The following is a 14,534-nucleotide window of genomic DNA, read 5'->3' on the forward strand; positions in this document are numbered from 1 at the left end:
CGAATTTCAACCAATGGAATGTTTTCCGGTCCCATTTGTGGTTACGTCTCAGCCTAATACTGTCGCGAAATTTCAGCGATGTCGAAGACTTCAAAGCTCAGTCAGAAACATTTTCATAGGCAAAGAAAAATAGTATCCTTTACACCATGCTGTGTACGGCAGGAAATTCAGTGATAGCTCGTATGCTTGCATGCCGTGGCCTTGGCCACAGGCCGCATACATGCGTGCAGCGAGATCATGTTCTTTCCTTCCTCCGTGGGCGGGATGAACACGGGATGGCCGTCCGAAAGAGCTTGCCGACGTATGGGTGGTCACATGATCGCGGGCGAGCGTGCTAGGGGCGCACTCTGCACCCAGTTCCAGTGACCTTACTGCACCCCAAGGCGAGGAAGGTTTTGAGGAATGGACTCCGTAATTGTACGTTTCACTTGACAAGGGAATGGAAAGAGGTGCTCGTTGTGACATACATGATGGAAGCCAGCAGTCCCCGAAACCAAGGAGGATAGGGGATGCCTTTTTTTTACATTTGTTGTTTTCATCAATAAGAGATTAATAAAACCAGAATAAAAAAAGCGCATGGCGCCGATTGGATCCGCACCCACGACCTCCGAATTTCGTGTCCGGTGCTCTACCAACTGAGCTACGGCGACAGCTGTCCAGTCTTCTGCTTTTGGGGAGTATTTATGTGTAGTGTATACCGAGCCTTGAGAGAGTTCAGCATTAACCTCGCCATAGCGGCGGACGTAGTGCGTCCTGTATTACCGCGAGTCCCCCTTAGGACCGTGATCGACCGTTGAGGGCGGAAGCTGTGCGAAAACTCTCTTATGCTACCTATGGCATAAAGACTGCCAGTTTCGAGGCCCTCGTTAAACTATTAAGTAGACAAAGGAATGTAAAGAGGTGCTTGTTATGATATACATGACGGAAGCCAACAGTCCGTGGCCGCGTTCCTGCCGCCTAGATGCCCAGTCACTTCCAGGCTCGCATATACAGCTATATCTGCATTAAAACCCGCGTTATGCTGGATCCGAACCAATGCTGGCGCGAAGCGAGCAGGTTACTCCAGACGGCCTTCACCAGAGCTACCTGCCGCGATGGCGTTTGGCTTATGGGCCCAGGATCGCTGAATGAATTCCCAGCCGCATTTTCAGCTTTGGGACGTGGAAGGAAACTGAGGACAAGTTCACCCAGTTTTTCGAGCGTGAAGCTCCACTTTCGCATGCAAAGCTGAAGGTCAAATCAGGCCTGGATTTGACCTCTAACTGGAGGCTCGCCGGATGGATGGATGGATGGAAAAAACTTTATTGCTGCCATCGTGGCTCGGCGCACAAGGAATCGTTGCGCTTCCTCGTCCTCGCTGGCCAGCAAGTGCTCCCACTGCATCACACTCGGGTTTATTCTTGGCTCTAAGTCTGCCTTAGGGCAGGTCCATGTGATATGTTCTAGTGTAGGTTTACCCTGACACCACGGACATTCGTCTGCATATTGTGTTGGGAAAATCTTGTGTAGTTTGTGAAGGTGTGGGTAGGTACCGGTTTGTAGTCTACGCCAGTCTACCGCCTCCTCTTTGGTGAGCCTTTTGTGTGGGGCTGGGTAGCGTTTCCGCTGACCCCTGTAATGATCGAGTATATCTGAGTACGTGGGGGTAACTGGGCCAGAGGCTCGCCGGTGGTGTGGCTGTGACATCATACCACGTGACTTGCTGCAGCTGTTGCCGCTCTTCTCCAACCGCTCGCTCTCGCCAGTTGTGTCACGTGACTAACCACGGGATTCGTTCCTGCTGACTAAAGTCCAGCACTCGCCGCCTGAGTGGTTGGTTTGGTTAGGTTTTTGGGGCTTAACGTCCCAAAGCGACTCAGGAGACGCCGTAGTGAAGGGCTCCGGAAATTTCGACCACCTGGGGTTCTTTAACGTGCACTGACATCGCACAGCACACGGGCCTCTAGAATTTCGCCTCCAAAGAAATTCGACCGCCGCGGCCGGGATAGAAACCGCGTCTTTCGGGTGAGCAGCGGAGCACCATACCCACTGAGCCACCGCAGCGGGGTATGATGGGGATTATTGGGAGGGGCCGGTATATGTTACAATCGGCGTTGTCACTTCGGCGGACGCGGTTGTTGCGACAAGCGTCTGTTCTTTCAATCTTTGCTCTCACATCTTTCAACTCTCCTCTGCATATGGCAGCAGTAGTGGCTCAGCTCGAGCCAGTGGGCAGGCACGTGCACTTTCCTTTTCATCGTTCCTTCAGTCGCAACAACATAGACACCGCAGAGACATGGAGGCAGAACCGGTCACTGGGACGAGTTAGCGACATAAGCAACAAGAATTAGCGGCGTAGGCAACATCTCAAGCGGAAAAGGGCAGCGGATGCTGCCGTCTCCGCGGTTCGGTTGCCTCTCACTCCGTATAACCTGGCTCAGCGGTGGTTCGGTTGCCTCTCACTCCGAATAACCTGGCTCAGCGGTATTGAGAAGAACCCCAGGTGGTCGAAATTTCCGGAGCCCTTCACTACGGCCTTCCTCATACTTAGCCTGAGCATCTTTGGGACGTTAAGACCCAAACCTAAACCAAACCATTTGCGTTTCGCCTCCATCGAAACACGGCCGAGTTCGTGTCCGGGTACTACGGCTTTGTAGACGAGCGCCTTACCACTGAGCCACAGCGTGGGTTCTGCATAGAACGCCGGTACACTGATGCGTTTGGCGGAACGCTTTTTCTGTTCGATGCAACCCGCGGAAAGCTCCAGCAGATGTGCGCTCCATCGCCGTCGCCGCGTTCCGAAGAAGATGAAAGGAGGCGTCCCAGGTATAGGTGGGGGTGAAAACATTTATTACGAATGAACAGGAGGTATGTTTGGATCAGCCCGTAAGGGACTGATCCTTACAAACACTAGGTGGAGGTCCCTAGAACGGGACCCCAGTGGCGGTTGCCGCCGCCCGAGCGCGCCTGACTAAGGCTTGTTGGACCTGTAAGTCGTGGCAGCCGAGCAGGGTCGCCTCCCAGTCCTCCCGGGTTGGGTTGGGGATGGGGGGAATAGCGGGGTTGGAAGGGCAGGCCCACACCATGTGATAGGTGTCAGAAGACACCGCACTAGTGTGGGCAGCAGCCGCTAAAGGAGGGGTCAAAATGTTTCAGCGCTGCCGGGCACAGCAATGTATTGGTGAGAAGGCGTGGAAGGAGCCGCTCATCCGCCTTCTTCAGGCCTTTACATGGCTAGGGTAAAGGCGATGACAATTTTGATAATATGTTGTAATATCTTTGAATGTATAGATCGGATTAAAATCGGGTTCCTGATCGGATGGGGAGGAGAAAACAGCCCGGTGAGAGAGCGCGCGGGCGGCTGCGTCTGCTGCCTCGTTTCCTGCCAACCCCTGATGAGCAGGGGCCCATATGAGGTAACGGTGTGCGGGGTCCGTATCCCGTATGCAATTTTGGTATATTCGATAGGCTAGGAAGGGAGTGCAGCCTTGTTCGACGTTCCGACAGGACCCTCGCGAGTCGGTGATTATGTATTTTGAATTGGAATGTGAGGCCGCGAGAGCAATCGCGACCTCTTCTGCTTGTGTTGCACTGCGGGCTCTGAAAGTTAGGCCGTTAACTGTGTTGCTGTTGTGAACTACCGCGGCCATGTACCATCCCCCGTGGCGAGGGCCGGAGGCGTCCACGTAGTATACACCTGTTTTGTTGCCATAATATCGGGCTAGCGCTTCCGCTCGTGCCAGGCGCCGACCATTATGGTCTTCATGTGACATGTTTGCTGGAAGAGGCCGCACGTGGAGGGCACGCCTCCACAGTTCCGGGATGCGAAACCTGTCTTCCATTGGAGGGGTGTGTTGGATATGGAGTCGAGCAAGAAGGCGGCGACCCGACTCCGTTAGCGACAAGCGCGTGTACTGGTTTGTAAGGTGCGCCTCCCCGGAGCTCCCGGAAAGTATTCACCACCCCAAGAGCCATAAGCCGGCTGTTTGAAGTAGTGATGGGGAGGTCAAGGGCACGTTTAACAATTTTGCGAAGGATGACCTCAAGGGCGTCCTCCTCTTGTTTCCGTAGGTGGAGATAAGGAGTCGAATAGAGAATTCGACTAGTTACGAAGGCGTTTGCCAGCCGCAAGGCATCCTTACTTCGTAACCCTCCGCGTTTGTTGGAAACCCGGCGGACCATGCGGCCCACCTGGTCCCCCACCTTACGGAGTTTGGCCAATGTAGTGTCTGGCCGCCTGTGTTTATGGATGTAGAGTCCTAGTACCCGTATCTCATCACTTTCGCGTATGGGACCACTCAAGAGAGAGAGAGATATTTTAGTTGTGCACTTCTGTGAGGGGCGGAGGTGCACAAATTCGGATTTTTGAGGGGAACATTGAAGACCGCAGCGGCGGGCGTAGCGGTCTACTATCGTCGCCGCTGTTTGCAGGCTGGTTTCAATGTCTCCTGTGCTGCCCTGCGTGGCCCACACAGTGATGTCATCGGCGTACAGGGCGTGCTGCACGCCGGCGACACCACCCAGCTGGGCCGGCAGGTGCATCATGGCCAGATTGAAGAGCAGCGGGGAAAGTACCGCGCCTTGAGGGGTTCCCCGCGTGCCGAGTAGGTAAGGACCATGGTCTCTATCTTGAATTCGAATGTAGGATTGACGATCCATTAAAAATTGGCTTATGTATTGGAATGTGTTGAGGCCACAGTCGGTGTGACTTAGGTTAGTGAGTATGATCTCATGTGTTACATTGTCAAATGCCCCTTTAAGATCCAAGGCGAGTACTACCCGGTCATTATGGGGGCATTCGAGGGGGTCAAGGACTTCCCGATTGAGTTGCAGGAGGACATCCTGTGCGGATCTGTGTGGGCGGAATCCGAACATGGTGTTCGCAAAGACCTGTTTGTGTTCAAGATATGTAGATAACCGATCCCGCACCATCGTCTCCATTAGTTTGCCCACACATGAGGTGAGAGAGATGGGGCGGAGGTCTGTGTCAATTGGTTTGCCAGCTTTAGGAATAAAAGTGACCAAAGCCGTTTTCCATTCGATTGGCAGGGGGGTGTCCCCGCGCCAAATCGCATTGACGTATTCCAGGAGGGACTGGTATGCCAAGTCGGGCAGGTTCGTCAAAAGCTTGACGGTGACCTTATCCCGTCCTGGCGCAGTGCCCCGTTTCATTTTGGCGAGAGCCGCCCGCAGATCATGGAGCTGGAAAGGTTGATCCAGCTCCGTGTTCTCTCTGCCTGAATAAGAGTACGCAGATCCACGGGGGTCTTGGGCTGTACACAGATACTGGTCCCGAAGTTTCTGTGCCAGTTGAGTCGTGTTGCCAGGAAAAGCGTGCATGGCTCGCTGCAAATGTTTTTGTGTTTCGGTTCGTGTTTGGGTTGGGTCGATTAGGGCTCGAAAGAGACGCCACGTGTTTCGGCTGGACATTTGTCGCGCGGCCGTGTTGCATCTATCTACCCAGTTGGAGTCGGCGAGTTGGGCCGCGTACTCTGCCGCTTTCTGGGTAAGCTCGGCAATTCGAGCTTTAAGATTTCTATTGTGTTTCTGGCGTCGCCAACGGCGGACGAGGCTGCGACGGGCTTCCCAGAGGTGTAGAAGGTGGTTATCCACGTCCGTGACCGCCTCTGAGAGCTGGATGTGTTTTTCATGCGAGGAAAGGTGTGCAGCAGCTGTTGACCATGCTGTGTAGCCTTGTGCGGAAATGGGTGTATTATCAAGTGAGTCAAAATTTTGCCTGAATTTCGTCCAATCTGGGATATGGGCTTGTGTTCTGGGACGCTTGAGGGGCCGTGTGCGTAGTGTTGTGTTAATGATGCAGTGGTCGCTACCGAGGGTCTCCTCGGTGTTGAGCCAGTCTGCGTGTCGTATGTTGCGAGTGAAGGTTAAGTCCGGACACGTATCCCGTGTCACGGAATTTCCTAGCCGGGTTGGGTGGACAGGGTCCGTGTGGAGGGTGAGGCCCAACGTGGACGCAAGCTCCGCCAGCTTACGCCCGCGCGACTCCTCCTTGCGATACCCCCACTGCTGACTGGGAGCGTTAAAGTCGCCCACAATCAGCAGGGGATCGCGGCCCGCTACTCTTAGCGCGCGGCTAAAGAGGTCCGCAAAAGTCACTCGCTTTAGTTTGGGAGAGCAGTACACGTTGAGTATATGCAACGGTGGGTCCCTGCGGCGGACTGGTAGGAGGGTCACCATTACATAAGAGTACTCTAGTTGGAGGTCGAGATCCACTAGGTTGGCTGTGTAGTCTTTGTGAACGAGAAGACAAGACGCGGGATCCTGTTGGAACGTCGTGTAATTTGAAATTGTGGCGCCCAGGCCTGGCTCTTGGAGGGCAACCACGGCTGGTAAGGACTCGAAAGTTTCAAGGTAGAGGCGGAAATTGGCCCGCTTAGTGCGGTCCTTAAAGCCTCTATAGTTCCACTGTGTTATTGAAGTTGACATGGCCGAATTGGAGATGGCGGAACTCCTTTGATTAAGGTGTCTCGCCATGATTTAAAATTTTTTGGGGGGAGGAGGAGGGATTGGCTGCCTCAGAGCAGCTACTTGCGCCATCAAGGGGGTGATGACGGAAGGAGCGGGGAAGCTGTCCTCATTGTCCGAATCAATAATCAGACGGTTGAATTTTGAAGGGCGGGATACGTCCCTAATGGGTCCCGTCCGACGGAGGAGGCGGGGGTTGTCCGAGATGTGTTTTGAGACCACCGCGGGGACGGCAGATTTGACCTTTGTCAAGATCTGGTCCATGGCGGTCTCGATCATATATCGCAATTTAGAGGTTAAGCGCTCCTCCATCGCAGAGATGGCTGTCACAAGGGCAGGCGAGATCTCCGCGTCGCTCTCCATTGCGTCCGAGTTCTGCGGGCTCGGTGCGGCGGACGCCAATTTTGACTCTAAATTTTGAATTTTGTTGAGCAAAAGCTTTCTGTGCCCGGAGCACGTCTATCTGTTTTTTGTATTCCGCGTCGAGTGCGGAGACGGTTACGGGGGAGGGTGAGGGATGGGAGGAAGAGGAGGCGATCTCAGCCCAGCTGCTCACCTGTTTGTCGTGTTGAGGCGCTGATGCCCGGGCGTCGGCAGCGCCAATTGTCTTGAGGGCCGGGAAGTGGCCAGTGTCTCTGCCGCTGGGCGGTGGAGGCGCCGTCTTCTTCCCGGGCGCTGGCTTCACCGACGGTGAAGGTGACGATGTCTTGTGGTCGGTGCCGTGAGCACCACGCGGCGTTCCGCCACCGGCACCTGGTTTTGGATGACTTGGCTGCTTGCCAGGTCGCTGGTTTTTTGGCACCTCTGGGCGTTTAGCCTTGGGGCCATGCTCCTTGAGCTGCCGGAATTTTCCCGTGCAGTCGCGGGAGTTGGTAGCGTGGGCTTGCCCACAGACTGCACAGGACAGAGTACATTCATGCGGCGCCTTGACTCCGTCGACGGTCGGCGCCGTTTGGCCACACAGGCCGCACTTTTGATCCGGGCAGGGGCAGGTGTCTGCTCGGTGACCCACAGTGCCGCACCGCACGCAGGCCGGAATGGTTCTCTTGTACGCACGCACAAGGGTCACCTCGGAGTTGTAATGCACATATCGCGGCACCACTTTTCCCACGAAGGTGAGCGACGCGACGTCGGATTTGCCAAGCTTGCGGATATCGGTAAGCTCTCCAGCACGCCACTGGATCTTGTTTTGGAGGGACTCACTGGTCTCGTGCTTGGCCACGGTGATGACGCCGCGGCACACGTCTCCAGTGAGTTTCAGCTGGCCGTACATGGAGAGCTGGCCCTTCGGTGATGTTAGTTGAAAATCCCGCAGAAGCTTGTCCGCGACGTGCGGCTCTCTGGTGCCTGCGACGATCAAGTTTTGCTCCCATGTGGGGAGCAGGCTGAGGGATGCTGCGGCCTTGGCGCCCAGGTAGGCCGCGAACGCTGCTCCCAGCTCGCCATGTTGGTATACATCCCTGAGAGCGACGGTCACCCGGGGCTTCAGGATGATGACGATGTCTTCTGGATGAAGACGCGGCAGTGGCTTGGGTTTCCAAGAGGGTCCGGTCTTAGACTGGGCCCCTCCGTGAAGCGCTGCAGCGCGCGCAGCAGCGTCGTGCCGTGTTGAGCGGCCTGCCGACGTGGCGTCCGCTTTCTTGGAGGCGGCGTCCCGCTTGCGGGAGCGGCGTTCCACTAATTTGAAGAGCCTCGGGTTCTCGATGGGCGCAGAATCCGGACTCTCAGGCGTTGGAGCTGAAGGAACCTCGGACCAGGCCATGACGTCCGGGTCGTAGCCGCGTTGTACTTTTTGGGCAGCCATCTTGACACGGGTGGGCGACTCACTCACGGCCGAGCGTCGGCGTAGGCGTTAGCGCCGTCGCCACGAAACGCAAGTGAGGATCGGCCCTAAAATGCGTAAATGTTGCCCCACCTGTGTGTGAGTGGTGTCCACAGGTAGCTGTCGACTTCGCGAAGACAGACGCGGCTGTGTTGACGGGGTTCCGGCCGAGGAACCGTGGCTCCAGCCAAAAGTTGGCGGAGACGATGCGCTGTACGTCCACTCGCTCCGCGCCTCCCAGGTATATGCTGCCTGCTCCCTCCGTGACGTCACACACCTTGACCGAGTGGAGCGGGAAAGCGTCTGCCGGCATCGCATGCGCAGAGCATGAAAGTCTGTTCTGCATAGAACGCCGGTGCACTCTGACGTGTTCAATGGAACGCTGGTTGTGTTCGATGCTAAGCACGGTCGCCCACAGCCAAAGCTCCCGGCTGGGCAAGGTAATAAATAATAAAACACTGAAACCATCGTTGTCTTATATCACCGGAGCTATCGCTCGACATTCAGTTTAGCAGCGTTGAACCCGGCCGGGTTCGAATCCGGGAACTCCGGCTCAGGTAGCCGAGCGCTCTAACCTCTGAGCCACCGTAGCGGTTAAGCACACATCCGTCCTTTGCGTTTCTCTTCCAACGGAAAGCGATCGGGTTCGAAGCAGGGTGATCGGACGAGAACCGGCGTGTTCAGCGTATGGTATGGCCGATGGTACTCCCGCTCAGTAGCCGAGACACGATTTGTGAGCAGGGAGTGAAAGAAGGACGGGAGAAAGGTGGAGAGCTGTGGACTACATATAAGGCGGTATCTGATTGCCGCTGAACTTGGGGTCTAGGGGTATCTGTTACAACCGGCGTCGCCACTCAGGCGGAACGGTTAAAAGCACAGCAGAAAACTTAAATCTCGCATCGCCGAGCTCACTCAACGAGCGGCTGAGTATGCGGCCCAACTCGCCGACTCCAACTGGGTGGACCGATGCAATACGGCCGCGCGGCAAATGTCCAGCCGGAACACGTGGCGACTCTTTCGCGCCCTAATTGATCCAACGCAAACACGCACGGAAACTAAAAAAAAAAAACACCTCCAAAGAGCAATACACAGCTTTCAGGGCAACACAAATCAATTGGCGCACAAGCTCCGGGACCAGTACTTGTGCACCACCCAGGACTCCCGCGGGCCGGCGTACTCTTATGCAGGTTCTGAGAACGTTGAGCTGGATCAACCGTTCCAGCTCCACGACCTGAAGGCGGCCCTGGCAAAAATGAAACGCGGCACCACTCCGGGTCGGGACAAAATTACAGTCAAATTGTTAGCCAACCTCCCCGACCCGGCATACCTGTCTTTATTGAATTGCATTAACTCAATCTGGCTTGGGAAAGTGCCACTCCCCATCGACTGGAAGATCGCCCTGGTCACCTTCATTCCTAAAGCTGGCAAGGCCATCAGCATGGACAACCTCCGCCCCATCTCTCTGACTTCCTGTATGGGCTAACTCATGGAGACGATGGTACGTGACAGGTTATCCGAGTTCCTGGAATCCAAACACGTTTTCGCAGACACCATGTTCGTGTTTCGCCCACACAGATCTGCACAGGATGTCCTACTACAACTCAATCGGGATGTACTCGACCCCGTCGAATGCCCTCACAATTGCAAGGTCGTACTCGCCTTACATTTGATGGGTTCATTCGACAACGTTACCCACGAGGTCGTTCTCACCCACCTCTCTCAAACTAATTGCGGCAGAAACGCCTTTCAATACATTCGGCAATTTTTAACCGATAGACAACCTTACATTCGAATCCAGGATAAAGAACATGGCCCTTTTCATTTAGGAACCAGGGGTACACCCCAGGGCGCGGTGCTCCCTCCCCTGTCGTTCAATTTGGCTATGATGCGCCTACCGGCCCAGCTGGGCGCTGTCGCCGGTGTGCAGCATGCGCTGCACGCCGATGACATCACCCGGTGGGCCACACAGGGTTCCCTTGGAGACATTGAGGCCAACCTGCAGGAGGCGGCGACCATAGTGGACCGTTATGCTCGCCGCTGCGGCCTCCAGTGCTCCACCCAAAAGTCTCAATTTGTGCACATACGCCCCTCACCAAAGTGCACAGCCAAAATTTCATTGTCTCTTGAGACAGGTCCAATTCCTGAAAATATCGAAGTCCGGGTACTGGGGCTCTTCATACATCAAAACAGACGGCCAGAAACAACATTGGCCAAACTCCGTCAGGTGGGGGACCAGGTGGGCCGCTTGGTGCGCCGGGTTCCTAACAAGCGTGGGGGGCTACGGTGTAAGGACGCCTTGCGGCTGGCGCATGCATTTGTAACCAGTCGAATTCTATATTCGACTCCATACCTCCCCCTGCGGAAGGAAGAGGAGGATTCACTCCAAGTCATCCTCCGCAGAATTACTAAGCGGGCTCCGGGCCTCCCCGTGAACACCTCCAACAAGCGCCTCCTGGGGCTGGGCATGGTGAACACATTTCGGGAGCTCCGGGAAGCCCACTTGACCAACCAATACACACGTCTCTCGAAGACATCGTCGGGTCGCCGCCTCCTTGCCCGACTGCACATCCAACACACCACTCTTATGGAAGAGCGCGTACGTATTCCATCCCAGTGGAGATGCGCCCTCCACGTGCGCCCTCTTCCCGCGAACATGAACCGTGAGGACCATAATGGCCGGCGCCTGACGCGGGCGGAAGCCCTGGCCCGCCACTATGTATCGAAACCCGGCGTATTCTACGTGGATGCCACTGTTTTGGATTGGTGGACGACTGCGGCCGTGTACCATAACCCATGGTGGGGGCCGACGTAAATAAATATTTATTTATTTATTTATTTATTTACGCCGGCCCACACCATGGGTTATGGTACACGGCCGCAGTCGTCCACCAATCCAAAACAGTGAACGGCCTTACTTTCCGAGCCCGTGACATAGCACACGCGGAGGAGGTCGCCATTGCATTGGCTGCATCTGATTCAAATTCAAAAACAATTATTTCCGACTCGCGAGGGGCATGTCGGAACGTCGAGAAGGGCTGGGTACCGTATCTAGCCTACCGCATTCTCCAAAACTGCGTCTACACCGGGGAGCCCGCGCACCGGCGTATCGTTTGGGCTCCTGGTCACATGGGCCTTGAGGGAAATGAGGCAGCTGACGCCGCCGCCCGCGCGCTCTCTCACCGGACATTCCCCTCCGATCCCGACGACCAGGAACTCGAATTCACTTCCGCTTACTCCTTCAAAGACATTGTTTTACTTTATCATTCTGGCCACGGTCTTTATCCCCGCCCAAAGGTCTGTCAAAGGCGGAGGAGCGGCTTCTGCTTCGCCTGAATACTATAATTTGCTATGCCCGGCAGCTCTCAAACACTTCGACCCTTCTTTCTCTGGCAGCTGTCCGCACTGTGCGGAGAAGTCTTCGGACATCTACCACATGGTGTGGGCCTGCCCCCCAACCCTGCTACCACCCCTCACCCCAACCCAACCCGGGATGACTGGGAGGCGACCCTGCTCGGCTGCTCTGACCTGCAGGCCCAACGGGCCTTGGTCGCGCGAGCCCGGGCGGCGGCCGACGCCACTGGGGTCCCGAACTAGGGACCTCCACCCAGTACTTGTAAGGGCTGGCCCCCTCTGGGTCAGCTCATGCGTAACCTCCAGTAGTATGCGTAAATAAATGTTTTCCACCACCACCAAGAACATGCACCTTGAGCTAGACGGGGACCGCTGAGTAGCAAGGGCCCGGGCTCTCCACGAACAGTATTGCCAGGACCATACAGTGGTCTACGTGGACGCAGCGGAATATACGTCAGGCTCCCATGTGGTCCTGGCGGTAGCCGAAAATCAAGCAATTAGCTTCCGGCTGAAGCATCATTTCCACCACAGAGGCAGAAGAGGCGACCTGCCGCTGTGGTTCAGTGGTTAGGGCGCTCCCAGTTTTTTTACTCATATTTTTTTTTGCAAAAATTCTCCTTTGCTTGATTCCCTGTTCTTCGCATGCCTTTCATGTGGTGCAGCTTGAAATTCAGCCTCCCCTCAAAAATTCACGTTTCTTTTCTTCCCCGGCATCCTTCTACGTCCTCCCTTCCTGATTCGGGCTCCCCCTCTCCGCTAAAGACATATTCAGAAATATTGCAACATTTGCGCCTTGAAAGGCAGACACTCCCGAGGCCCTCTAAGGGTCTCAGTAAATCAGAGGAATGTCACCTTCGCAGGCTACAAACTATGTCTTTCAATAACCCAGCTACGCTTCACGCCATTGAGCCCGAGTCCTTTTCGGCACAGTGCAAATTTTGTGGCCAGAAGGCAAACTTGTACCACATGGTATGGGCTTGTCAGAAAAATGACAGCATTGGCATCATAAATCAGCCAACGCGGGAGGGCTGGGAGGCGGCCCTGTCCAGCTCGGACCTCGAGGAACAACGAGCCCTCGTCGCCAGAGCACGGGCAGCGGCTTTCACCAACGGCGTCCCGGACTAGGGACCCGATCAGCCTTCCCTTCAACTAAGGCATTGTGGCTTTAATAAACGTTTTCATCATCATCATCTCCGCAGAAAGATGGCAGACTATAGCATTTCCGAGCTGAGCTCCTGATCAACATGCCTGAAAACTGAAAACAGTTCAGAAAGATACCGTTCTCGCGCTACTTTTGTCAAATATATTAAGATGCCTTGTATACGGTTCCAGGTCGAAAGAGGGACAGACGCAAGACAAGAGTTCGTGATGCCACTTCATGTGTCCTCAGTAAATGCACACGTCCTCTGAATACTGATCGAACTGCCTTCTGCGCGCTGAGCTAAAGGCGGAAAGAAAGCCCATGCATATGCTCTCCCGAATTCTGTTCTTTTCCACAGTTCAAGCATGGAGAAACTAAGCTAAACACCATATGGAGGTCTTGGCGTATTCACAGAACAGAGGCATGCAACAATATGGGTGGTTCTGGCCGTTAAAACCAGCCTATTTCTGTATACGACTTAATTTTCTCGAGGACCCAAACTGCGGGTATCTCGATTTTTCGGCGACCATGTCCAGTTTCCCGGGCAAAAATTTTGAAAATTGGAAAATTGTAAGATACTGTTATGAAAATATTAAAGGTGATGTTCCATTATTGTGATATGCAGCAAAATCTTTCTTTTAGTGTTTCCATCGATCGCATTGAACAGTTAAGACTGCCATAGAAAACCAGTAGGGAACGGTTTTGACGACAGGAAAGAAGTGAATAGAAAAAAATCCACAAGAATGCCGTCGGGTGATCTGTGGATATATTGATTGTTGTAGTGAAATCTTACATTATATGAAAAAATGGCTTTCTTAAAGGGGCTGCGAAACACTGCCTGGGGGAATACCGGCTATACTTCAGGTGGGTTCTTTATGTCACACAGAGACTTAAAAAGAATTACAGGAATCGATTCACAGGAACGGGAGTTATTCAGTGAAGAAATTTCAAAATACAAGCAAACAAAACGCTGCCCTCAACTCGATTTTGGCGGGGCTTCCCACTCCTATTTCGCTCTCCCAATGACGGCACCTGGCGCAACCAATCAAAACAGCCAGCCAGAGCACGTCGCGGAAGTTTCTACTCCATGGTTGCCTGCTCTCTGTAACTCGTTCTTGCTGAGACTGGCAGCGTTGTTTCCATGCCAGAGCGCCCCTGGTGGTGTATTTTTATTTTACTTGCTTTGGAGGGCTTTTATCTAAGACAAACAAGTTGTTTTTGTTGATCTAATATAAAACGCAGACAGGTGACAAAATGTGTCTCTATTTATTCACACAACTTGCAGTATATTATTCTATTTATTCACACAGCGCTCGTCTTTCTGTCCTCTAGCTTTGTCTGTCGTTTTGTTTCGCGCTGTTCCCTCCCACGATGTATCAGTACAAACTCGCCCAGTTATCCATCCTTCTTCAGTATATTTACTGTTTGTCCGGTCTTCAAGCTCGCGCCAGGTGATGTCATATCCGCTGCTAAAAACCACTGTGTGGCGACACCATCAGAGTCATGAAGTTGTTTTTGGGAGGACATTAAAATATTAAAAAACGGAATGTACGCGGTATTATCGACGCTAATAGCACCATTATAACTCACTGTATGCAATCAACAGGCAAAACAGTTAACTTAGATTGTGTTTCTGGGCTCCTTTAAACGGTTTCTAGCTCAAAAATGCTTTTGTCCAGAATTGTTGAGTATGGTAATGGTTTATTGGTTTATTGGGGTTTAACGTCCCGAAGCAACTCAGGCTTTGAGGGACGC

This window comes from Amblyomma mixtum, chromosome 1 (assembly GCF_055824585.1).
Source record: "Amblyomma mixtum isolate Tamu chromosome 1, ASM5582458v1, whole genome shotgun sequence".
NCBI lineage: Eukaryota > Metazoa > Arthropoda > Arachnida > Ixodida > Ixodidae > Amblyomma > Amblyomma mixtum.